General features: G+C 41.4%; 3 non-coding genes across 3 annotated transcripts; 2 read left to right on the top strand and 1 right to left on the bottom strand.

The window, feature by feature from the left end:
* Positions 1-13,255: 13,255 nt before the first annotated feature.
* trnat-agu (transfer RNA threonine (anticodon AGU)) lies at positions 13,256-13,329 on the bottom strand. Its single transcript has one exon. It is a non-coding gene; the product is annotated as a tRNA-Thr (tRNA).
* Positions 13,330-17,009: 3,680 nt separating this feature from the next.
* On the top strand, positions 17,010-17,081 carry trnaa-cgc (transfer RNA alanine (anticodon CGC)). The gene has a single exon. It is a non-coding gene; the product is annotated as a tRNA-Ala (tRNA).
* A 1,318-nt stretch (positions 17,082-18,399) lies between these two features.
* Positions 18,400-18,472, top strand: trnak-uuu (transfer RNA lysine (anticodon UUU)). Its single transcript has one exon. It is a non-coding gene; the product is annotated as a tRNA-Lys (tRNA).
* Positions 18,473-24,508: the final 6,036 nt, after the last annotated feature.

The following is a 24,508-nucleotide window of genomic DNA, read 5'->3' as shown; positions in this document are numbered from 1 at the left end:
TGGAAACAAGCGCCCCCTCTTCTCGCACGTTTTGCACGTTCGAGTAGTTTTAATGCGGCTCCTTTGTACACGGTGCTGATCTTTTGGAAAGCAGGAGGCAACACTGACACGTTCCCATCCCAGGAGTCGAACCCGGGCCGCCTGGGTGAAAACCAGGAATCTTAACTGCTAGAGCGAATGGGAGGGCGCCACCCTGCTGTTCTGGGCATCATGCAAGCAAACTACATAAATATGAGAAAACATGCAAGAGAGTTGTCACTCAGAATGTCGAAGGGTCGATGTATACTGGGGCTCAGTTGAAATGCAACGTCAGGACTTTTCCGAATTATGTCACACGAAGAGAGCGCAGCCTTTTCCGCCCTGCCACGTGTGTATTGGTAACTCGCCGTGATCGTATAGGGGTCAGTACTTTGCGTTGTGGCCGTCCTGATGTACCCCGGTCTCCCGCGTGACAGGTGGGGATACTCGCCACTATACTAACGAGGAAGACATCGCTCTCTGCTTAGTGTGCAAAACACTTACTTGCAGCATTGTGGGTGCTGTGGTTTAAATGCTATTGGTTTGTGAACAGAATACCCCTATCCCAGTGCATTGTGCAACATTAAATAAACGCTCGAGAAAAAGAGATTCAGAACGCAAAGCTGTGTCAGTGTTCTGTGTAAAAAATCAGTTTGAACATCACGGGAGCTGTTTTTAATAAGCTGCTGAGTAAAGAATATTGTAGCATTTACAGGTTCTTTTCAGAACAAAGGACGAGTGGAGACGCGATTAACAAACAAGCAATTAGCTTTATTCGTTAACAACCACACAAAACCAAACACAGGATCTACACGCACATGAGGAGACTGACGGAACACGTACACATCGTTAGGGTGGTAATTACCTAACAACACACTATACTTTTACAGGACATTATTTACACAGGTAGGGTCAGCCGCTGGTCATCGTGCTGACCCTCAGACTCTCCCGGCTACCACTCCCAGCATGCCCAGCGGTACTACGAGCGACTGGGGGCGCTTCCTCCTCACCACCAGGCGAGGGTGTTACAATATGGACTCCCAGGAGGCTCCCATACTTCGGATTCTTGCGTTCTTATCAGAACATACTGATGCGCAAACATATTCATTACCATATTTCAAAGCATTGGAATAATATATGTCGTACAGCAACACAAAAACAGGAAGACAAGTATCACAGCTACTATAATCGGTGTTAGTAACTTAAAGAAAAACATTCCCCCTGGCCCAAACAGTGATTCTAACCAGGAGAGAAATGGGTGAGGCTGTAGAATGAGGCATTAAAGCACATACATAACAAGATGCATTAAATTTCTTTAACTTTACAGTATGATTTATAAGTTTATACCACAAATTACTCATATCCCCCTCATTATCAGTTTCATTCAGCCAGTTTGTATACAAAGAGGCTTCGCATTTAGATTCTTCCTCTTTCTGGGTGGTGACAGGCTTCCACATAAAAAGGAAAAAGGCTGTGCACATCAGTCCCAAGCATGTGATCCCCATCTATCCCTGTGGAGACATCACTCCTGCGCGTTGCTCAGTTCGTTTGTGACCTTTTTACAGTGGGAAGCATGAATTCAGGGCACCCTTTCCGTGACTTTCACAGCAGTCGCAGTGGTCAGCAGCCTTGCTACGGCCCCCTCCACCTGAGTGAACACCACTTCTTTTTCCTGAAGTCTTTCACCAGAAGAGTAATGACTCTTAGAAAAATCTACACATTGTTGCACTGCCTCAGCTGTGCCATTTTGCAGAACAATTCTAGCTGAAGTTGTAAAATTTCTTATTGGTCCGTTCCTGCAAAACATCTTATTATGAACAATCAAACCATAATAATAATGTGCATCTAGGGGAATCACTCCCAAGGGTAACCCCCCCTTAAAACTATATTGTTCTACCCATCAGGTTTTGCCACTAGATAAGAGAACCTTTCCCATGAAATCATTTTTTGACCATGATCCCTTCAGGGCGTACAATTAGCACAGAAGCAGCAGCTTTAGTCCACATGTTTTTCAAGCAGGATATTAACAGTATGATTATAACGAATAATACCAGACACACAAATATGTATTGAACCAGAGACCCTCTCCAGGTTCCTAGCACAGACTGTAGCCATGCACCAATGCCCCAGTCATCTGGATTATAATTATGATATATATTTTTCTTCATCATAGATGTGCTTTGCTAAGTCATTAATTTGCTAATAATTGTCTAGAATACAAGTACTGTTTAGTCTTTGCTCACCTAAACAGCTGTCTATCACCCTGATAGAGAATGGCCTAAAACTGTGATTATAGCAAGGAGCATACAGTTATTTCCATTCTAATACATCTGAGTTACACTCAGACTAAAAGCAGGGCTATTTACCCATGCCAATAAACCTAAATAATCACCTCTATCAAAGGGGATTACTCCCATGAGCATCTTTTATAGCAATACAATCCCAACATGAGCTCTGATTATTATTTGTGGCTGACTTATAAAGTATTGATTCCATATCCCCATTTATAAAAGTAAAACTCCTTACACTTAACAGGTACACTGTCAACCCCCCTCAGGAAGCTCAACAAACACAGAAACAGTGACAATATAATAATTAATGTTCACTCAGTCACCACTGGTGCAGTGGTTCGGTGTCAGCGCAATGCGTAGATCCAGCGATTTCATCCTGTCACTCAGATGGCAGAGTCGGTAGTCAGTTGCACTTGATATGGTCCTTCCCGGCAGGGTTGCAACATCTGGCAGGGTATATCTTCCTCACCCACACCCACTCGCCAGGTATCAGGTCGTGTCTTCCCTCTACTGGAGGTCTCCAAGCGTCCAGCACCTTTTCACCAGCCCCGTGCACCACTTCAATTAACAACCTACAATACTACAATAGAGAATTAGCAAATTCAACAATCCATTAGCCAAATTCATCCCTCCAGGAAGTTTCGTTGATTGGCCTGTGATGATATCAAACAGGCTCTATTACACAGTTCTGTTTGATCCAGCCCGCATCCCATGGCGTTCCTTCAGACTGATGTCTAGTCGATCTTTTAGAGTTTTGTTCCTTCATTGCACTGTTCCAGCAGACTGAGGGTGATCTCAGTCCATCTCCCCCCGAATAATACAGCCACAGCCTGTCCCTTGATCATAATACATGCGGTAGGGCAGTGCCCACCGAGGGCTTATCTCCATCATCAAGTGTTTGGTAGACACAGAGGCAGTGACAGCAACCCACTGGGAAAACAGATTATAAGAGCCAAGGTTTCCCTTTACAATTGTAAATTGTAAACATTTGCTACTGCATGAAAGGTTTCTCAGGAGCAGGCCTTTTGAGCTGTAGCACCTGCACCTGAACTGTAGTTGAGTTCCTTTGATAAGCATCACATTGAGATACCACATAAGTGGCTACCGCTTCAAACACGGTCCCCACCGAGGTTTGGGTAACTGGCACACCATTTGACTCACACCCAGGTGTCCGACAGAGTGCATTAGTCGAGCTACAAAGGGCATTAGGCTGTGAGGGCATGCAGAGCGTCCAGTGTGCTGGCAGCACCACACTCTTTTCTAACCATGTCCTTTTCTCTGCTTTAGAAGCCTGAATATCCTGTAGCTGTCCCCTTTTCACCAACAGAGGTCTCACAGGGGTCTCAGACTCCTGTTCTACCAGGACTGCGCACCTGACAGCTACATCTGCAAAGTTGTTCCCTCGAGTTACTGGAAACATTTCTTTATAATGTGATTTACACTTTACCACAGCTACTTCAGTCAGCAGCTGCAAAGCTTCTAACAGTTCAGAGACAAACTCAGCATTCTTAACTGGAGTCCCTGCCATGTTGGGGAAATCCCTATTCCTTCACTGCCATCTAAAATTGTGGTATACACCAAATGTATATATACAGTCTATATAAATTGCTACAATTTTCCATTTAGCATATTTACAAGTTTCAATTAAATCTTTTCATTCGGTCTGCTAGTTCTACACCAGATTATTCACAGTTTATACAGCCAGGCAGGTAGCCTGCACAATACATAAACACGGCCCCTTGGCCACCGCATCAAGGGGTCCTGAATAATAATAAACCCACCAGACGATGCCTATCTCCATGCTCCTGCACCAGCACAACAGCTCACAACCCATTTCTTTCACTTACATACAGATTACATACAGATGATCCGTCTGAGGGAATCCAGTCCAGGGCCAGTGCCGGCAAAAAAGCTTGTTTCAAAACATTAAAAATGGTTTCTGCTGCTGGGGTCAAAGCAATTTTGTCTTTGGACTGCACTACCCTCCTTAAGCTAATACGTCACCAGACGAGCTCGTTCTGAGAAGGAATTCCCATCCTCGAATTCACCCTGGCTTTATCATGTAGTTGGTTTTATACCCCTTTTTTCCCATCTGAAGATCTAATACTTGGAGTAGCCGGCCTTATGGATTCCCTCATTAGGTAAAACAATCACAATATCACATAACTCTATTGAGATAGTTCACATAAATGCTATTTCATACAGTAATTCCTTGTAAATGCTGCAGGGCATCCCAGCTCAATAGGTCTGGGGTGTCCCCCACCCACATCAGTAGTTGAAACTGTACATCTTTTCCCAAGCATACTGTGACAGCTTGTATTTGTTTTAGATAGATAGATACTTTATTGATCCCGTGAGGGAAATTGCAGTGCAACAGCAGCTTAACACACACAACACACAATAGTACAATACATACAATACAATACAAGAGTTACTCACAGTCCGGACACACAAGAGCAAACTAGAACAGAACAGTACACAGAAAATCGTATCACACATATGAATATAAATATAGATGTAACCATAGATATAAAAATAAATGTATTGCACAGGTCCCTGGCATATATTGCACAAAAGTGGTTGTAAATGGGAAAAAGAAAAAGAAAGAGAACAGATGTAGCAGTAGATGTGTATATGCGTTTAGTCCAGAAGCAGGTCACTGTCGATGTTGCTTCTGCCAAGACGCAAGGTGGATGCGTTGTACAGTCTTATGGCAGACGGCAAGAATGACCTCCTATAGCGCTCCCTGTCGCATCGTGGATGAATCAGTCTATTGCTGAACGTGCTCTTCATTCTTGCAAGCCTGTCATAGAGAGGATGGGAGAAGTTGTCCATGATGGCCTCTAGTTTGGACATCATTCTCCTCTCAGCCACTACCTCCAAGGGGTCCAGGTCAGACCCAATGACAGAGCTTGCTCTCCTGATGAGCTTGTTCAGCCTTTTGGAATCTACTGCTCTAGTCCCAGAGCCCCAGCACACCACTGCGTAGAAAATGGCACTCACTACCACCAACTGATAAAACATGTGTAGCATCTTACTACACACATTGAAGGACCTGAGCCTCCTCAAGAAGTAAAGTCGGCTATGTCCCTTCTTATAGATGGCCTCGATGTTCTTAGACCATTCCAGTCTATCGTCGATGTGCACTCCCAGGTACTTGTACGAGTCCACCATCTCCACGCCACTCCCATGGATGTAGACAGGAGTAGGTTTGACCTTTTTCCTCCTGAAATCTACCACCAGTTCCTTTGTCTTTGTAACATTCAGTTCCAAGTGGTTCACCCCACACCACTCCACAAAGCTGCTGACCAGTCCTCTGTACTCCTCCTCCTGCTCACCCTTGATACATCAGAGAAGTCGAAAAACATGATCCTTACAGTGTTGCCAGCCCTGTCCAGGTGTGAGTAGGCCCTTTGCAGCATGTAGATGATCGCATCCTCCACACCAACACTGGGCTGGTAGGCAAACTGTAGGATGTCCAGTGATGAGCTGACCAGGGGTCTCAGGTGGGATAAGACCAGCCTCTCCAGTGTCTTCATGATGTGAGAAGTCAGTGCAACTGGTCTATAGTCGTTGAGGACAGAGGGGCGCCCTTTCTTTGGTACCGGAACCAGGCATGATGTCTTCCAGAGCACCGGGACTCTCTCCAAGCGCAAAAACACAACCCTTGCCCCCCTTCTCCTGTAGCCTACTGTTACCAGTTAGAAAACTTTATATCACATCTTTATGCTGTTTTAGTCTAAAAACAGGACAGCTGTGCTCCTGTGTCCCCCAGTTACTGCACACTGTAAGATTATTTCACTTTTATTTAAATCCTGAGATAAACTTATGAAGGCTACAAAGGGGCTTACTAGATTAAATCTATTAGTTCACACACGGCTCTCATTTCAGCTTCTGACATGTTCTTTAATTGTGAAATCAAGCCTCTTTCTTACAATTTCTCCAAAAAACACCCTTTTTTTTAGTAACTGCACACCAGCTTATTAGTAGTTTTGTCTGTGGGGTCTTGCCCCCCTTTCCCCCAGGGCTAGTTAACTCACCCCCGATCTGGATATGCCCAATCAGGAGATTTATCCCAGTCCTCATTATTTTTTTGAAGGGGTCTTATATCTTGGTATAATATTAAAGTCGCACAATAATTGTGACAAACTGGCAGCTCCTTTCTCTCCTCCTTGGGAGTCTTTTTACCTCCCATTTGCAGCGCTCGCACTTCTGCATGCATGCTTCGCGAGTTATAAAATCAAATCTGTCTCCGCTCTCCGTAATATCAGGAAAGCACAGTTGTACATTCTTGGCAACATCAGGTTTTAACCCACTCAAGTAAATTTGTTTTATTACTGTGGAAGTATCTTCATTCACTTCCTTTTCATCAGCTAACCCCAAGTATACTATCCATAAAGTTATAAACCTTTCTGTAAAATCTGAAACATCCTCACTTTCCTTTGCTAACATGCTGTTACTTTTTTCCAATCAGTTTTCGGTGGGTAATGCTCTTTCAAAAATCTCCACACTAATTCCCACCCTTCTCCCAGATTCTCTCTTAAGGCGTTCTATTTCTTCTTTTGCTTTTTCTTTTTCTACATATATAACTTTGTTTCATTCAGCCATTGCTTTTAGATTTTCCGTCAGGGATTTTTGCGTCTCATCTATGATATTCTGTTGAATTCTCAAATATTCCTCTAAAATAAAACCCTTATCTGTTTATTTTTATCCCAATGTTCATACACTTTTCTACATTCCTGTTCAGCCTAAATTCCGTCTGACAGTCCATATTTCTTTGCATTAATCTAATTTTTTTCTTCACACCAAACCATTTTCACGTCTCCCACGCGCCCCACGGAATCCCCCAGTCAAGACAAACTGACGAACTATCACAATACGGGAACATGGACCAGGTTCCAAATCCTGGCTTTAAACACACAGTTGAATCGGCTCTTCTGCGAGTACAGTTCTAGTTACTTCAGCTTCAGAAAAACCCTGAACCCACCACAGCAACATGGAGAGGACAAGCGACTTTTTAGAAAAGAGGAGTCCTTACCTCTTTTTAGATGCGGCCGCCTAACTTTTCCATTCCATGTCCGTGTGGTTTAATTTAGATGGATACTTCTTCATCATTTGGGTCATGTATCCGCCAATCTGCCTCCTCCTTTTTAGAGGACGTTGTAAGCCTTTAGGAACAATATGATCTAGCAACAAGGTTATGTCACGGTAATTAGGCTTAAAACAATCAAGAACAAGGCTTACCTTTCTTTTAAATTCTTTACGATCATCAGGCAATTTAGGAAAACACTTGACTAATGCAAATAATTCACTAGGAGACCAAGGTCAATGTACATATGCTGGAGTTCCTTCTGGACCTGTAAAAATGCACATTGGCATTTCACGAACAAGTGAAAAGGCTTTGGCTCCGGACCGCTTTCTAGTTTCGGTGGAGACTTTTTCTTTTTAGAAGGCATGGCCATGACTTTAGCTGCAGCTTGCTGTTCTTTAGTTTCAAGACTAGTCTTTTTTGAAGCTTCCCATTATTTCTGTGATTCCTCTTTCCATTACATAAGTTTTCCACTTCACTTTCTTTCCTTTCTTTTCCTTTCTCGTCATTCTCGTCTAAGTTTTCCCTTAACATTTCTATTTTATCCCTGTCATCTCATCTTCAGGAAACTTCAGGAAACTTCTTTTCCTAATTCCACTTTCCCCTGTCCATTCTGACCACTTACAAAGATACAAAGATCCTTCATAGTTATGGGCCCCTAATTATCATATATAAATATATATCATATATAAATAATGTGCAAGTTCCCTTACACCTTTTACCAGTTCATGGTAATTTTTGGTTCAAAAACCACACATCTGTGTTAAGATAAGTTCTTTATATGAGTCCCAGACTCATCAAACCCGCGGGAGAACACCCTCACCAGCCTCCCATTTCTCTGCAACAAAAAGATCACTTACTGATGTCAGACTGCTGTGAATTCTCCAGACGCGTCTCTGGAAGGATAAAAAGTTTATCCCCCAAGGTTCGTCCAATTTACTAAAATTGTCCGGGTCCGGATGAAGTTTCAGCAGCCGTCCGCGCTCAGGTTTGTGATCCCGGATGAGCCCCCAAATTGTCATGGAAATATAACTATCAAGGAAGCCACAAGAGAGAGGTCTTTATTTCAATTTTGCAATATTGGGAGCCCTGTTGCCACTCTGCCACTCTGCACATCAGAGACAACTCATTACAAGCAATACGGGATTACGGGATTTTTTTAAGATGTTGCAGTGTAAGGGAAAGTTCAGCATTTTGTCATTTCTAATACATTTCTAATACATTTCTAATACTTCCCCTTTCCTTAGGACAAAAACAGATTACATCATAAAAACGAAAAAAAGAAGCACCAATATATTTTTTGCAAAGCTTATCAGTTACCTTCGGCTAATCTAATGACCCAGACAGTACATACTGTTTTGATACACTATCTTCTAAAAGTAACCTAGACAGTTACTGCGAAAATAATTTACTTCGTGCACTGTGCAGAGTGCCGTATACTCCTAGTTGCGGCACACACGATACATACAGTAAAAAGCCTCAGGCACTGTGTTAGATGTGTTTTCGACGTTATATATGCGTTTATTCATGTCGTCGATTTTACGGTTGCAATTCGGCGTTGATTATACGTCGAGGCGATGTATATATACGTATAGACGTAATTTCGCCGTAAATATACGTATATTCGACGAATCAATGCCCACAGCTTGGCATACAAGGGTTTTGCTGAGGGGGTCTTGCCACCTGCCTGAAAAAAAACTGTAAAATGTTTGAGTGCCTATAGAGTTTCTATTTTTATTTTCTTGACAAAAGTTGATACCATTTCCTGGACACCCCGTCCCCCATCAGTGCGCGGTGCCCGGGGAAAAATCTGTAGGGGGGCGTCTGAAATTCTGAGGGGGAGTGATATTTCGGTTGAAACGGAGCTGTACGGTGAAGCTACCCAAATGAAATCTCGCAGCTATGCCATTGATTAGTGCTTCATGATAGAAGATAACGACTAGCAATCTGGTATTTGCGATGAAGTTCAGTTTCACATTTTTCGTCACTCTCACGGTTTGTATTGCCTGGAGCGAAAAGTACCATAAGCGTTCATTTTTGCAGCTACATGGATGTTCTGAATCGTTAAGAAAAAAATGTTGTAAAACCAACAGAAAGCACAGACTGCTATAACTAGTCCTAGTTATATAACGATTTTAAGTATAATGATAAACTACTGCAAGGAATCGGTCCACCTGAGCAAACAGGATCGTAATGTTGACACTCAATAACGACACTGATATGTGCAGTTCCTGGACAGATAGCCCTCCTGCCCATCAAACAGACTGAGTGACTGTTCGTGTCATTTAGTGTTTTCTGACCATTGACAAAGTACAACTATTTTTTTAGGGCGCAAATTAAGTTAGGTAAATCTTTTTGCCCAAAACTGAAGGGGCGACATTCCCCCCTCCCCCCGTGATGCCAGGCCTGTCCCCATCCTATTCCATAATGTCATTATATATAATACCATACAACAGTGACCGATCCTTACTAACTGCATGCGTTAAAATTGAACATCAGCTCATAGCAGGGGGCACATAGCCGCGATGTATTATCAATGTTAAATTTCAACCATAATATCGACAACATTAATAAACGCATACGTTGAGAAAATATCGAACCCAGCACATTTTCCGGTTATATACCACAATGCATTGCTAGTATTCGTTGGTCACCATTTTGGACACGTTTTTCAAACGTAGAAGTATATCCGCAAATATCTCAGCAATCCTCTTTTCACGAGTAAGTATGAACAATAATATACTATCTGAATACATACAGATCTTTCTTAATATTATTTTGATTAAAATAGTACGTGAAAAAGCAAAAAATGGCACATAAAATAGTGTGAATGGGGAAGATGACACAAAATCGTTTTGCTGTTTCTCTTATTCTTATTCTATGTTGTCCTTTCAAACTTTGGGTACTCTTTAATTAGGACAGACTTTATTGCTCAACTGCTATGATGCAAGCCAAATTTTATATATTTATTTGAGCTTTGAGCTTAGTAAACCGTTCATTTTTTAGATTATACTAAAGAAGATATTAATCATCATTTATTTGGGAAGTAATATTATATAATTTTCTCATAGCTGCAGTGCTGAAGTCCCACCCTACATCAACAGAAAAAGAAATAAAGGAGCACGCAATGTGTTACTTGAAGAATGCATATGCAAGGCAGGAGGCCAGGAGATCTGGACACTGAAAATAATAGGTTTTTGGTTCTAACTGATAGGACAATTAGACAGGGTTTGCAAATAGTGGACAAAAAAATCGTCTTAACTTCCATTGTAATATTTTTTTTTCTTGGAAATATAGAAGTTGTACGTTTTAAAATGTATATTTGAATCAAAATGTGGTTTTGAGTTAGTGTGTTAATGTAATTAGTTTTGTGTTTGTCATTACTATACTGTATATTGCCATGTTACCAGAATTTGTAGCTGAAGTTTAAAACTAGTTGTGTTTTTTATGATTATTGCCCATATGTTGATTGCTGATTGATTGTATACAATGTATAATTTGAAATACATATGTTTCAGGTGTGAATGTGTATTTTCAGAATAAATTTCTAAACCTAATCATTGGCTTGGTTTACTTGTTTCTACACCTATAAAATCTATCTTTGATGTATAATAGACCTCTACCCATATACGTATAATAGACCTCTACCCATATACGTATAATAGACCTCTAAAGTTATCCGTATAATAGACCTCTAACCATATACGTATAATAAACCTCTAAAGTTATCCGTATAATAGACCTCTAACCATATACGTATAATAGACCTCTAAAGTTATCCGTATAATAGACCTCTAACCATATACGTATAATAAACCTCTAAAGTTATCCGTATAATAGACCTCTAACCATATATGTATAATAGTCCTCTAAAGTTATCCGTATAATAGTCCTCTAAAGTTATCCGGAACTCCAACCATATATGTATAATAGTCCTCTAAATTTATCCGTATAATAGAACTCCAACCATTTATGTATAATGAACGTCTAAACATAGACGTATAATTGACGTATAACTTTAGACGTATATTAGAATTTCATTCTAGATGAATTGTAGACCACATTTAGACGTCTAAGGTATACGTTTAATAGACGTATATTATACGTATTTTGCCCACTGGGAATATCTCTTGATATCAACGTTCAGTTGAAAGATTTGAAGAAACTCTCAAACAAGCAACTGCAGTAGCAGAGAGTTTTGATTTAAACCGATGCTTGCAGCTCAATACTCCATTCATCCTTGAAAGAAGCAAAGACAGGGATATTTTGAGTGTCTCCATGATCCTCTTCTCAATCCAAAAGAAAGGTTTTATATGATCCTGATCCCACTAGAAAAAGGGTCAATTTCAGCCTGCACTGATGTCCCTTCAAACGTTTTATAAGAACTCTGGACGTTTATACAGTGGAAGCCTGGTCCATTTCTTCTTCTGAACGAGACTATGGGAGTGAGTATTTTGACGTCGAACTGGGATTTAAATAGAGGAACACCACTACATTGGGCTACACGTGTGACAAAGCGTTTGCTTTCCGACCTCTCGATAGCTCAATTGCTGGATCTTAAGACTATAGACAAAAACAGGGGGCATTTCTTATGTCCCTGGTTTGAATCGAGCTCGAAGGATGGTGTTTTCTTGTTCCTTAATCAAAAAGTGAAAATTGTGAATTTGTCTTTCACTTTGACGTTCACCCGAAAGCTCAGTATATAAAGAAGTAAAGGCTCCTGTTCTGGATCCTAATCCTAATCCTCACGTCAGATTGTTTTGCTTAGACCTTTAAAATGTACACTGTGGACTGTTTGCTCTTCCTAACACAATTAAAAAGCCGCCGACAAACTTATCGATCGGGAGTTTAGTTCAGTGATAGCGCGCACTTAAGACGCTCCGTTTTCTATCGCCGGCATCTCTGTATTCTTTTTAAACGCGATATTTTTTATTCTTCGTGTGTGAATTTCAGGGAGACTGATAAACCCTTTGTCTGTTTTAAAGATACATTATTTTAAACCAGACATAATGAAAGACGTAGTAACTAGACACACATACAAGACACATGAATAGTAGCGGCTCTGAATGCAATACAAACGCCAATGGCGCAATGGATAACGTGTCTGATTACGGATCAGAAGACTTTAGGTTTGTACTCCTTCCTGGTTCGTGAAGAAGCTTTTAAACCTCACTACTCAACACTGACATCGTAGGGTGTGCGGTCCTACACAACCTTACTATCGACTGGATGAGTCTTCTGTTCAATCTCCGAATCTTTCCGCACATTCCTGCTATTTCACCACCGTTATTGTAGGATAACAGCCACAGACACGAGAAGATATACTATTCCGAACAAATGTCTTAAAAAATCACGTTGAAAAAGGTGACAATACGTTTTTGTTTCTTTAACTTAACCTTACTTTTGCCTGTAAAGTTCACATTATTTTCTGTAGCCGCAAATCCCCAATATTTCTGCTGTCTCCCGGGAAACACAAGCGTGGAGTCAAATCATATTAAATGACACAACACATCTATTAATTTAACACCCAGATGTGACAGAACACATGTAAGACTTACACACAGCTTTTAATATGCTCTAGTGAATTTGCAGGTGTCCTGGGGAGGGAAGAGAACTGATATTAAGGAAATACATATTTAAAGGGGATGTAAGTCTTAAATGTGTTTTGTCACATCTGGGTGTTAACTGAATAATTTTTTAGCATTATTTATTGTGTTTTGACTCTATACTTGTGTTTCTCAGGAGACAGCAGAAATATTGATGTTTACATTTCTATTCACATTCCCGGTGATATTGACTGAGGTAATGCAGAAGCATGTTCTCTATAACAATAAACGGTGCGAGAAGACAGGAAGAAAGGCACCGCTAGGATTTGAACCCAGGATCTCCTGTTTACTAGACAGGCGCTTTAACCAACTAAGCCACGGTGCCGGCAGAATCCACCTCTTTTACTGCGACTTGGACACACCGCTCTGAGACACCTGCGTTCAGTAAGCGCTGAGTCGGCTGGCTGAGCACGTTGCCTCCTTTACATTCAATAGGAGCCCCGACACTAAGAGAAACGTATAGAAATGGGTTTTATCCGGCACTTTTCATGTCCAATGCACTTGACATCTCCTACGGGCGACAAAGTTCATTTACGACACCTTTCTTTCTTCTTTCAGCAGGAGTACAATAATGGCAACAACATGTTTGGAGTTCGGCATTTCATTTATTCTGCGGAAACATCGTATCGGAATGAACTGCTCGAGATAAAAGAGTAATTGCGGCTTCTGATCATTTTTACAGAGCATTGCGTTGTTCTGTTCATGCTGACTGCACGCTTTAGATATGTCATTTACTGCAAGCGTTGCTTTTCCAGGTTTTCCTGAAATTCCTCGTATTTGAGCCAGCACTAAAATATTTCATTCCCGTCGCTGAATACATCGTGGAAACGGTATTTGCAACGGAATGCTGTCACACATGAAACTTCTTTGTTATTCGGTTCTGAAGTTTGAAAATGAAAATAAAACGGGGGTCACCTCATAGGCTTGAAAGAAGTCCAAGCAGCATAAAAACCCGTGAATTCTCACAAATTGCATTGTGCTGCACCTTTCTTCTGCTGCTGTTATAAATCTGCCTTAAACATTTGAATGCATACCTTACCGGTGCTAATCACATTCACGTGTTTATGAAGCTTTTTTCTGTCCGTTATGTTTTTGCTAAGCAGTTTCTCCGTTTTCCTCGTACTGTGATTGTCAGCGAGCACAACAAGACTGAAACAGTGTAAAGGCAGGTAAAAAAGACAGGGTAAAACGCCTGACTGTCGGGAGTGGGATTTGAACCCGTGCCTCTATTTGGAGAGTGAAACACAAAGCTTAAAAGACACGAAGCTGTGAATTTGCTGTTTTAAACCGCTCGACTATCCTGAAAAAATGTGTGCTGATTGCACCAGTCGCATCCGATTTTCTGTAACTTTAGGACGATTGATACATCTGGACAAACACAATTTGTGGCGTTTAGCATGACATGGAAAACGGTACCGGAGCATTCGGGCCCGGACCACCAGACTCAGAGACAGTTTTTACACCCGCACTATCAAACTATTAAACTCCCAGCCTCTCTCACTCTCTCCTCACCTCTCACCTATGATCTGAACCTCACGGTGCCTTCTTTCTTACCAAAAACCCAAACACACATTGAAAATCTACCTCTACCATACATGTCAAAAGCTCACTCCCCATCATTTCTATCCCTTTATTTCATTCTTTTTATGCATGTTTTTCCACATAACCTGTTACCTTTTTGTTGTTTTGCACACTATCTGTTGTTTTTTGCACATCGGCTGTTGTCTCTGTCTTTCTTTTATTATACAATTGTATTGTTGTTGTGTTTTTTTCTTTGTACTACTTATGTCCGAGAGCTAGCTAAATAGCATTCCGTTATACCATATACCTGCGTATGAGTATAATGACAATAAACTTGAACTTGACCTTTAAACTTGAACTTGCAGGCAGTATATTATTTTATCGTTTACTCGGTTAAAAAAACACGGTCTTCTCGTTCCTAAGTCAGATTTTTAGTGCTTTCGAATGTTTCTTCCAACCTGGACTGACAGCTCACCAGATCTGTTTGTGATCAGACCATGGAGTGGGGGGCTGTACCAAGCGCATGTTCCTTCCAAAGCTGAGGCGATCATTCGGAAGATGGGTGTGAAGAGAGACAAGCTTTGTCGACTAAAAAGCAAGGCAGGATATGCACGAATACTAATCACTGGCAACAGTTATGTTCTCTTACTATTGAGACTCCTACATTGCAAGTTTGTTTGAAGACTTTGAAACAGGAACAGGTGGAGTTTGAAACCACAATCTTTGATTTACGAGACTGACGCCTTACCACTATTCCACTACACCTTTAAGGAAACATGGGAATAATGTTGTCCAAATTATTTTTTTTCTGAATCTGGTTTACATCGCCTGGAGGTAGCAACAACAATAAAAGGGATACTTAACAAGGAGATACGCTGTAGCAGTGCGACTCCAACAGATGCTCCTGAAGAGGCTGGAGGTTTAAGCCAGCTCCTTAGAGCACTCGGCCGCGTTACTATCAACAGCGGCTCTTCAGCTCTTGTTGTTTGACCTAGTGGTTTTATAAGGCGTGGAAACGACCGCAACTTCGTTTTCTGAGATGCTTTCTCTCACGTGGTGAAATCTCTACCTCTTTGGCATCTCTGGCTATAGTTCTTCTGTAGAGCACCTCTGCTTATAGTGCCCTTGAAGTCATTTTATTTTTACAGGAAGACGCATTCCCTAACGATCTCTCCTGTTTTAGAAATGCTTCATAAGGCGTGTTTGATTCAACGGACAAACAGTATACTAATTGTACAATGCAGATCCATGCGGCATTCGTACTGGATTTGACTGGGATTCTGAAATACTTCTTGAAAAGGTATTCAGATTTTCTTGAACCTATAATAAAAACACAGACCTGAAACTCCCTAGCTTCCAATCTCTGATGTTGCTGTCCTTAAACTCGGACGTGATGTTCTGCAGACGTGCAGTGTCCCTTTACTCTCGTTGTTTTCAAAACGACCTCCGTTGTCGGGCGCAGTTAAAGTGGAACTGGCCTGACTGCACAGGAAAGTACAGAATGATAAAATGTTTCTACGGCTCAAAATGTCCCTTTAGACCCTCGTCATGTCTCTGTGAGGAACGGGTAGGTAGAGAGGTTTAACAGATGCTCATGATGTTTCACACGGGGTGTTACCTGTTGTAGTGTTTCAAAAGATGTGTTAGCGGACCACAGATTATCTTGAAAAGATTTGGGTTTGCACTGGTTGGGATTCAAACCTGACTCAATTATTTGGAAGGCGCCTGTACCAACAACGCACTTCCGAGAAGCACCTGCAAATTATCACAATCCTCTCTCTCACCTACAAAGTTATGGAGACACAGACGTCCAATGAAAGCTCAAGGCTCCACTCAAGGCTTTATTCACTCAAGCCTCCACTCTTTTGTTGTGATGTCCTTTTAATTAATATTAGCTTTGATAAGGTGTCATTTTTGCCTCTTAAAGGTAAAGTCTGCTCCTTTCTCCCTGGTATAGAAAGAACGTGTTCCATCTTTGTTTAAAAACACCACTAAAAGTAAATTATTCAGCTCTACCGCCTGTGTGCATTGACAAGACATCTCAAAAGGACATATTAAATAAGAACACGATCCTTCCTGTTACCATTCCTGTGGTTGGGGCGTCGTTTCACCCTTTTACGTGAAATCATCAGCACTGCTGTTTTTCTATGCATAGTTTAATCAAGAGCACTTAAAAGATGCAAAAAGCTTTCAAATAAAATAGAATTGAAAGACAGTCGAGTAAGGAGGTAGAAAAAAAGCACTCCCCCATCTGGGAATCAACCACCGTCGCCCATGTAACTGGATGCAAAAATAACAGATTAATTTGTGCCCAGTCTCTTGAAGCTTCGATGCGATTATTTTTCCTTCCTTATTTTTTCATTCCTATGAATTTACTCTGTAGTAGAAGAAATGCGAAAGTGGGAAAGTGCAGGCATTCTTCGTGAGTGGTGTGATCAGTGAGCATTTGCACATCTCTAAGTCTGTTCCATAACGTTTTTCATTGGGGATGTAGCTCAGTGGTAGAGTGCATGCTTCGCATGTATGAGGTCCCGGGTTCAATTCCTGGCATCTCCAGGTGCTTTATATTACAGTACTCACATCGCAATCTTCTGTTGAGTGAGAACTCTTTGCTTGTGTTCAGAGAGAGCCAGGTTTACACAATTAAATGCAGGCACACTCGACGTGCTGCAGAGTTGCGCTGCTGTTTTAAATGTACCTCTTTTAGTTCTGTTAAATCCTAAATTATTTGAACTAATAATTTAGTTCAAATTCAGGAAATCCTGAGATTGCTTCACACTTGTCATGGCTGTTGCAGAAAACACCTGTTGAATCTCGCCCGGGATTTCCTGAGAGATCATTCAGCGAGCGAATCCTCCTTCTGAACTCCGCACTAAACTGAAAGCTTCACGAACTCCTCACTGCGTGTCCTGTACTGTTACAGGACACGAAAGTGCTTTCGTGTAGATGTGAAACACTGCCATAAACACACTTTGAACTTTTTCCATTTGTTAAGGAAAATGCAAAAGAGCATGACAAGTATTGAACGTATAAAATATCCATGGCACAACTCGAGAAAGTACTGAAGGACTACACATCGACTTTTGATGATTACAAGAGATTCAAGAAACACAATCGTCCGCAGCTGGATTTGGATCCTGAACTCTAGAGTTAAAAGAACATAAGCGACGGATATGACCTATAAACTCTCTGAATTGTCTTATAGTTTATGAAATAAAACAATTTCTTAATAAATTCTAACTGTTGATAGACGATTTATTGAATTTTAACAAAATCACAATTACAAACTTTTTCGGTTAAACTGTTATTCACATACTCTAACGTAAATAAACGTGTGTCTTCCGGTGTGTGAGCCAATTTCTCCAGCAAATATTTATTAGTCTGTCGGGAGGCTGTGCAAGGTGTTAAGAAATAGAATTTCGAAAAGACAGGCTCCCTAAGCTTAACATCAAGGCTGTTTTCTCTACAGATATGCTCTTTAAATTTCAGCAGTGTTGCAACTCCCTTTATAAAGGGTGTGCACACGTATACAACCAAGGCATTGAAATATTTTTTATTGTTCCAAAAAACGTTCCATTTGTTTTCTTTTTAATGTTGTTGATTAAAAGATTTTATTAAATGAGAAAAAAATCTGAATGTGAAAAAAGGTCAAAATGCTATTGAAAAAAATCAGTAATGTGAGGAAAGATGGATTGTGGCAGCCCCTTAACTACCCATGTCATGCTGTATTTCTCACTCATTCTACTGGGAGTGGTGCCGTCGCTTCTGCATAAAGTCTGTCAGTGGTCATTGCAGACGGGTCAGGTATGACTACTCTTCGGCACAAGAGACACGTGACTCGCGAGGATCCAGACAGTGTAGCCTTTCTTTCAGAGCCCGGATAGCTCAGTCGGTAGAGTATCAGACTTTTAATCTGAGGGCCCAGGGTTCAAGTCCCTGTTCGGGCGGTTGTGCTGTTCTGAAGTATGTTGTGAATGTCATTCTAAATAGTCTTTTATCTTTCACTCTTCTAGCTGTACTGTGGTTATTTTAAATGTCCATTACTTGTATTTACAGTAGTGTATTTAGTGTTTCATTTCACAAACCGAAAATGTTCAAGTAGATCTTGTCACTCTACTCCACGTAATCATCTAAATTAAATCACAGTAGAGTACAGAACACGCAGTGAGGAGCTCACACAGTGAGTAGTCTTGAATACGACAAGAGGAAAGGCACACTGCACATCTGCAGAACATCACGTCCGAGTTTACAGTGACAGCAGAGGTTGGAAGCGACGTAGTTTTTTATTACTCGCTCGCTGAACGATCTCTCAAGAAACCTCGGTGGAGATTTAACGGGTGTCTAATAATCACGTTCAAAAAGGTGACGATAAGTTTTTTTTAACTAGGTAGCCTTAATGGCAACACGGTGTGAGTAGATCTTAAAGCAGCTGCAGACAGAGTACCCGTAATGGCAACACAGTGCTTTGAGTTCGGCTTTTCTTATTTCTTCGGTAGAACCAGTGGTATCGGAATATACTGATCCGGATAAGAAGCGCTTTCGGTTTCTGATCATTTTTATTGAGCGCTGCTATGGTCTTAGGCGTTGCGTTCAGGTCGCAGTTAACCCTGGAGACGTTTGTTAAAATCTCACTTCTAATAAAGAGGTCTTTCTCGTTAGAGTAGAAACGATAGAAGCCTTAAGCGGGAAAAAAATCACAACATCTCGCATTTCACGTGTTTAATGTTAACTGTCTCAGTGGTTGCCTCGGTGATTGATGGCTCGTCTCCCTCGCAGGGTGACGTCAAACTTCTTCTGAGAGAGAGTCTCCCACGCACGGCTTTTCTTTATCAAGAGCTGAGACAACAGAAACAGACTTCCAACTGACATGAATTACTTCTTGAGCGTTTATGACCGTCTTTAAAAGCTGAGGGCAGGTGAAAAAGTCTTTGGAAATGAGGAAATGACTGCTGACAGTAAACAGAGCTGGCACTCAGCTGCAGACAAGCGCTCCTCTTTAGTATAGTGCTGAGTACCCTCGCTTGTTGCGCGGGAGACCGGGGTACGTTTCTGTGACAGATCGCTGGTTTAATTTTTTAACAACCTGAGTTCACTTAAAAAGTGTGTACTGTGTCCTACGTTTCGGACTAGTTACTGCGGTAGAATATGGAGATCATCTCCAGCTTTGAGCTCAACTGCAACAAGAAGTCCTGCTAAATGTAGTATAGTGAGTAGACATCGCGAGACAACAGAACGAGAGAGTAGAAGGCAGGAATATATGGTGTAAGGGTGTGATCTGTGTAGTTAATAAAATAGTTAAAATAATATAAAAACGTCTCTTTATTAAGATACACAACATTTATGGCGACGAGAGATGAGTGCTTGACGGATTCAAAGCGAGCAGAACACTGCAGATTTTAGTTCTCTTGCTGGTAGAAACGAACTTCTGAATTTTCGGACTTTTCGTTTAGCTTGCGCCATGGAAGGCATTACTCGCAAATAGAGCGTGAAGCCTTGGGTTGTGTTTGGGCAGTGGAACATTTTAGGACATATTTATGGAGAGGCAAGTTCACACTTCAAATGGATCATAAACCCCTCATTTACATGTTCAATCCCAAAAAGGCAACATTGTTACCACCCAGGATACAAAGACTTGGATTGAGATTACAGCCGTATGATTGCAAAATTGAACACATAGTAGGGAAAACCAATGTTGCAGACTCATTGTCACGTCTTCCTTTACCAGACACAGAAGACACTGGTTACGTAGATACCTATGTTGATAGAGTGCTTTCAATCAGCACTTATGAACGGCATCCACTGACACTTGAGGAACTTAAACAAGTAACAAACGAAGATGACACATTGAAATTGTTGATGTCCATGGTGGAAAAAGGACAATGGTTTAATCCAATTCCAGATGAACTGCAGCCATACCACAGGTGTAGGTTGGAGTTATCTACATATGATGGACTGCTTTTAAGAGGACAGAGGATTGTGTTACCGAAAACAAAAATCAGACAAGCATTGAAAATAGCACATGAGACACATCAGGGTGTGGTTCGTACAAAACAGTACCTGAGAAGCAAATTTTACTGGCCCAACATGGACAGTGATGTTGAAAGACTAATCAGGAATTGTTCCACTTGTGTGTTGAATCAGCCATTGCAGGAGGATCAACCTCTCCAACCACTTGAATTACCACCAAGGCCTTGGACAAAATTGGGCATTCCCATTCAGAATGAATACATATTGACTGTCATAGACTATTATACTTCTTAACCTGAGGCGGTTGTTGTATCAGACACATCTTCAGCCACAGTTATTAGAGAGCTGATGAACATCTTTGCACGATTTGGTTATCCACTAGAGGTAGTAACAGATAATGGCAGGCAATTCATAGGACAGTTGTTTGAATCATTTCTGACTAATTGTGGAATTAAACACATCCGTGCATCACCTTACTATCCGAGATGTAATGGCAAAATTGAAAGATTTCACAGATACGTGAAAAAGGCCTTAAGAGCAGCTGTGACAGAAGGAAAAAAGAGAGAGAGGAACTCCCTAAGATTCTGCTGACTTATAGATCAACACCACACAGGGCATCTGGAGAAACCCCAGCTAATCTTATCTTTGGGCGTGATATCCGGACTAAATTACCAAACATGGAAAAGAAAGAAGAAGAGCCAAGGGACATTCAAAAGACAAAAGATATCCATAGACATCATGAGGAGTATGCACACAAAATGAAATTATATGCAGACCAGACACGGATCATAACTTCAAGGTCAGTGACGTAGTGTTTGTGGCTGGCCTAGACACCGGTAAATTGGATGCCAAGTTCAAAGACACTCGCTATGTGTTATTGAGAAACACCTCTTGTAACTCTTTTGAGTTAGTGAATGTGGAAGATGGCTCAAAAATAATGAGAAATGTAAAACAACTTTGACACGCTCCTCCATTGGATCTTGATTTTGAATCTGCAGAAACAGAAAATGCTGAGAATACAGGACTTTCTGACGTGCAGGAAGTGCCGAGTCCTCAGACAGTGGAGAGTACATCCGTAGGAGAGCCAGTAACTTTACCCAGAAGTAACGTAACAACCATTAGTGGCAGGGTTATCAGGAAACCGGCTCATTACAGAGACATTTAAAAATACAGGACTTGCATAGCTCTCCAAATGTTAAATTGCCCTATTTTGTTTGTGTTATCTATGTAGATGTTGCTTAGACTGCTAGAAATGAGGTGATATTTAGAAGTGACTTAAGTAGAAATTGAACTAAAATTTGGGTTGGTACGCATAGAAATTGTTGTAAAAAAAGATGAATGTATTGAATAGAAATGAAAGGGTTTATATACATTTTGTTGTAATAGTTAATAACCGTTTACTATGTGTTGATATAAAATTGTTACAATTGTATGGTAAAGTTATAGACTTTAAAAATAACAAAGGAAGGGATGTAGTATAGTGAATAGACATCGCGAGACAACAGAACGAGAGAGTAGAAGGCGGGGAACATATGTTGTGAGAGCGTGATTTGTGTAGTCAATAAAATAGTCTAAATCATATAAGAAAGGCTCTTTATTAAGATACACAACATGCTCGATAAGCTACTGGACATACCCGCCCCTCCTCACACAGACCGTGGAAAAGCCCCCGAGTGGGAGGGCTCTCTCTTCCTCCCAGGAGCTCTTGGACACGACGCACAGACAGGGCGCGGGGAGCCGCCGCCTGCAAACACGGCTCCAGGCAGGACTCCACTCCGCAGGAGCCGCAGAGCAGAGCAGAGGAGATGGGGGCAGCTTAGCTCCTGTGCAGAGACTTGAGCTGTTGTTGCTGTGGACGCTGTCTTTTCTTTTCACGGGGTAGGAGTGAATGTTGAGTTGCCCTTAGAAATGAAGCAGAGCACTTCAACATTCGATCTGTCTCCCAGAATCACCAGGGCACACGGGTGTGTGTGTGTGTGCGCCCTGGTGATTCTGGGAGACAGATCGAACCTGGGCTAAAAGAGAGGGGGCTTAGCCCTCTTGCATTTGCTAGTTCGAAGTTGTACAACCCATTTGTATCTGCTAGGCGGCACAGTCGTTGTGCACAAAGAACGCTTTGAAAAGTGTCAAAAGCAAGTCATTCCGAGTTGGTCGGTTGTGTTTTCCGTTCCGACGCGAAATGCTGAAATGATCTCTCGGCTCCTCGGTTGTCATTTCTGCTCTGTAAAGGAATCACAGTACACGTCGGCTTCCAGCATGGTGGGTCAAGACACGATGCCTGGGGTCAGAGAGAGCGATGTCTTCCTTGTTAGTATAGTGGTGAGTATACCCTCAAACTCATATCTAACATAAACGAGTGAATTGGCCAAATCGATTACAGACTCACCTAATTGCAATGAAAAGCATCTGCTCATCTTAACGCGCTCTACCAGTGTACTTTTGAAACCATCCGCCATTTCAATAATTCTATGAGTGACTGTGTCTTTCAGAGGGGGCAGCAGGTCGAGCTGTTTAGCAGCTTTCTTTCACACATAATACATGTCAGCTCTTTTGTTAACAGTAAATAAGGGTGTTCAAAAAAAGTGTCTGTTTATTAGGTGTAAAAATTCCTTAACGTCTTTGATGCTGTCATCAAAGATAAACTGCAATCAGCAAAGATAAAAGGATAATAATCTTTGCATACTGCCCTGTCTTTCTCACACCTGAAGAAGGCTCCACAGCCGAAACGGTGTGTTTCCTTTCTTCTCTTTTCAACATGGAATAATCCTTTACTTGTTCCTTTGCAGCCTACGCATGCTGACGCAGCTACCCACCTGATATACAGTGCCTTGCGAAAGTATTCGGCCCCCTTGAACTTTTCAACCTTTTGCCACATTTCAGGCTTCAAACATAAAGATATAATTTTTTTATTTTATGTGAAGAATCACCAACAAGTGGGACACAATTGTGAAGTGGAATGAAATCTATTGGATTTTTGAAACTTTTTTAACTAATATTTTTAATAATTTTAATTTTAAACTAATAATTTTTAACTTTAACTGTGTGTAATCAAGTCTCTGTATAAATGCACCTGCTCTGTGATAGTCTCAAGGTTCTGTTGAAAGCGCAGAGAGCATCATGAAGACCAAGGAACACACCAGGCAGGTCCGTAATACTGTTGTGGAGAAGTTTAAAGCCGGATTTGGATACAAAAAGATTTCCCAAGCTTCAAACATCCCAAGGAGCACTGTGCAAGCGATCATCTTGAAATGGAAGGAGTATCAGACCACTGCAAATCTACCAAGACCTGGCCGTCCCTCTAAACTTTCAGCTCAGACAAGGAGAAGACTGATCAGAGATGCAGCCAAGAGGCCCATGATCACTCTGGATGAACTGCAGAGAACTACAGCTGAGGTGGGAGAGTCTGTCCATAGGACAACAATCAGTCTTACACTGCACAAATCTGGCCTTTATGGAAGAGTGGCAAGAAGAAAGCCATTTCTTAAAGATATCCATAAAACGTCTCGTCTAAAGTTTGCCACAAGCCACCTGGGAGACACCCCAAACATGTGGAAGAAGGTGCTCTGGTCAGATGAAACCAAAATCGAACTTTTTGGCCACAATGCAAAACGATATGTTTGGCGTAAAAGCAACACAGCTCATCACCCTCAACACACCATCCCCACTGTCAAACATGGTGGTGGCAGCATCATGGTTTGGGCCTGCTTTTCTTCAGCAGGGACAGGGAAGATGGTTAAAATTGAGGGGAAGATGGATGCAGCCAAATACAGGACCATTCTGGATGAAAACCTGTTGGAGTCTGCAAAAGACCTGAAACTGGGACGGAGATTTATCTTCCAACAAGACAATGATCCCAAACATACAGCAAAATCTACAAAGGAATGGTTCACAAATAAACGTATCCAGGTGTTTGAATGGCCAAGTCAAAGTCCAGACCTGAATCCAATCGAGAATCTGTGGAAAGAGCTGAAAACTGCTGTTCACAAACGCTCTCCATCCAACCTCACTGAGCTCGA

The sequence above is a fragment of the Lepisosteus platostomus genome, chromosome 5 (genome assembly GCF_059453375.1).
Source record: "Lepisosteus platostomus isolate fLepPlt1 chromosome 5, fLepPlt1.hap1, whole genome shotgun sequence".
Lineage (NCBI taxonomy): Eukaryota > Metazoa > Chordata > Actinopteri > Semionotiformes > Lepisosteidae > Lepisosteus > Lepisosteus platostomus.
The sequence above is the reverse complement of the archived record's forward strand: the minus strand, read 5'-3'. Positions and strand labels throughout refer to the sequence as shown.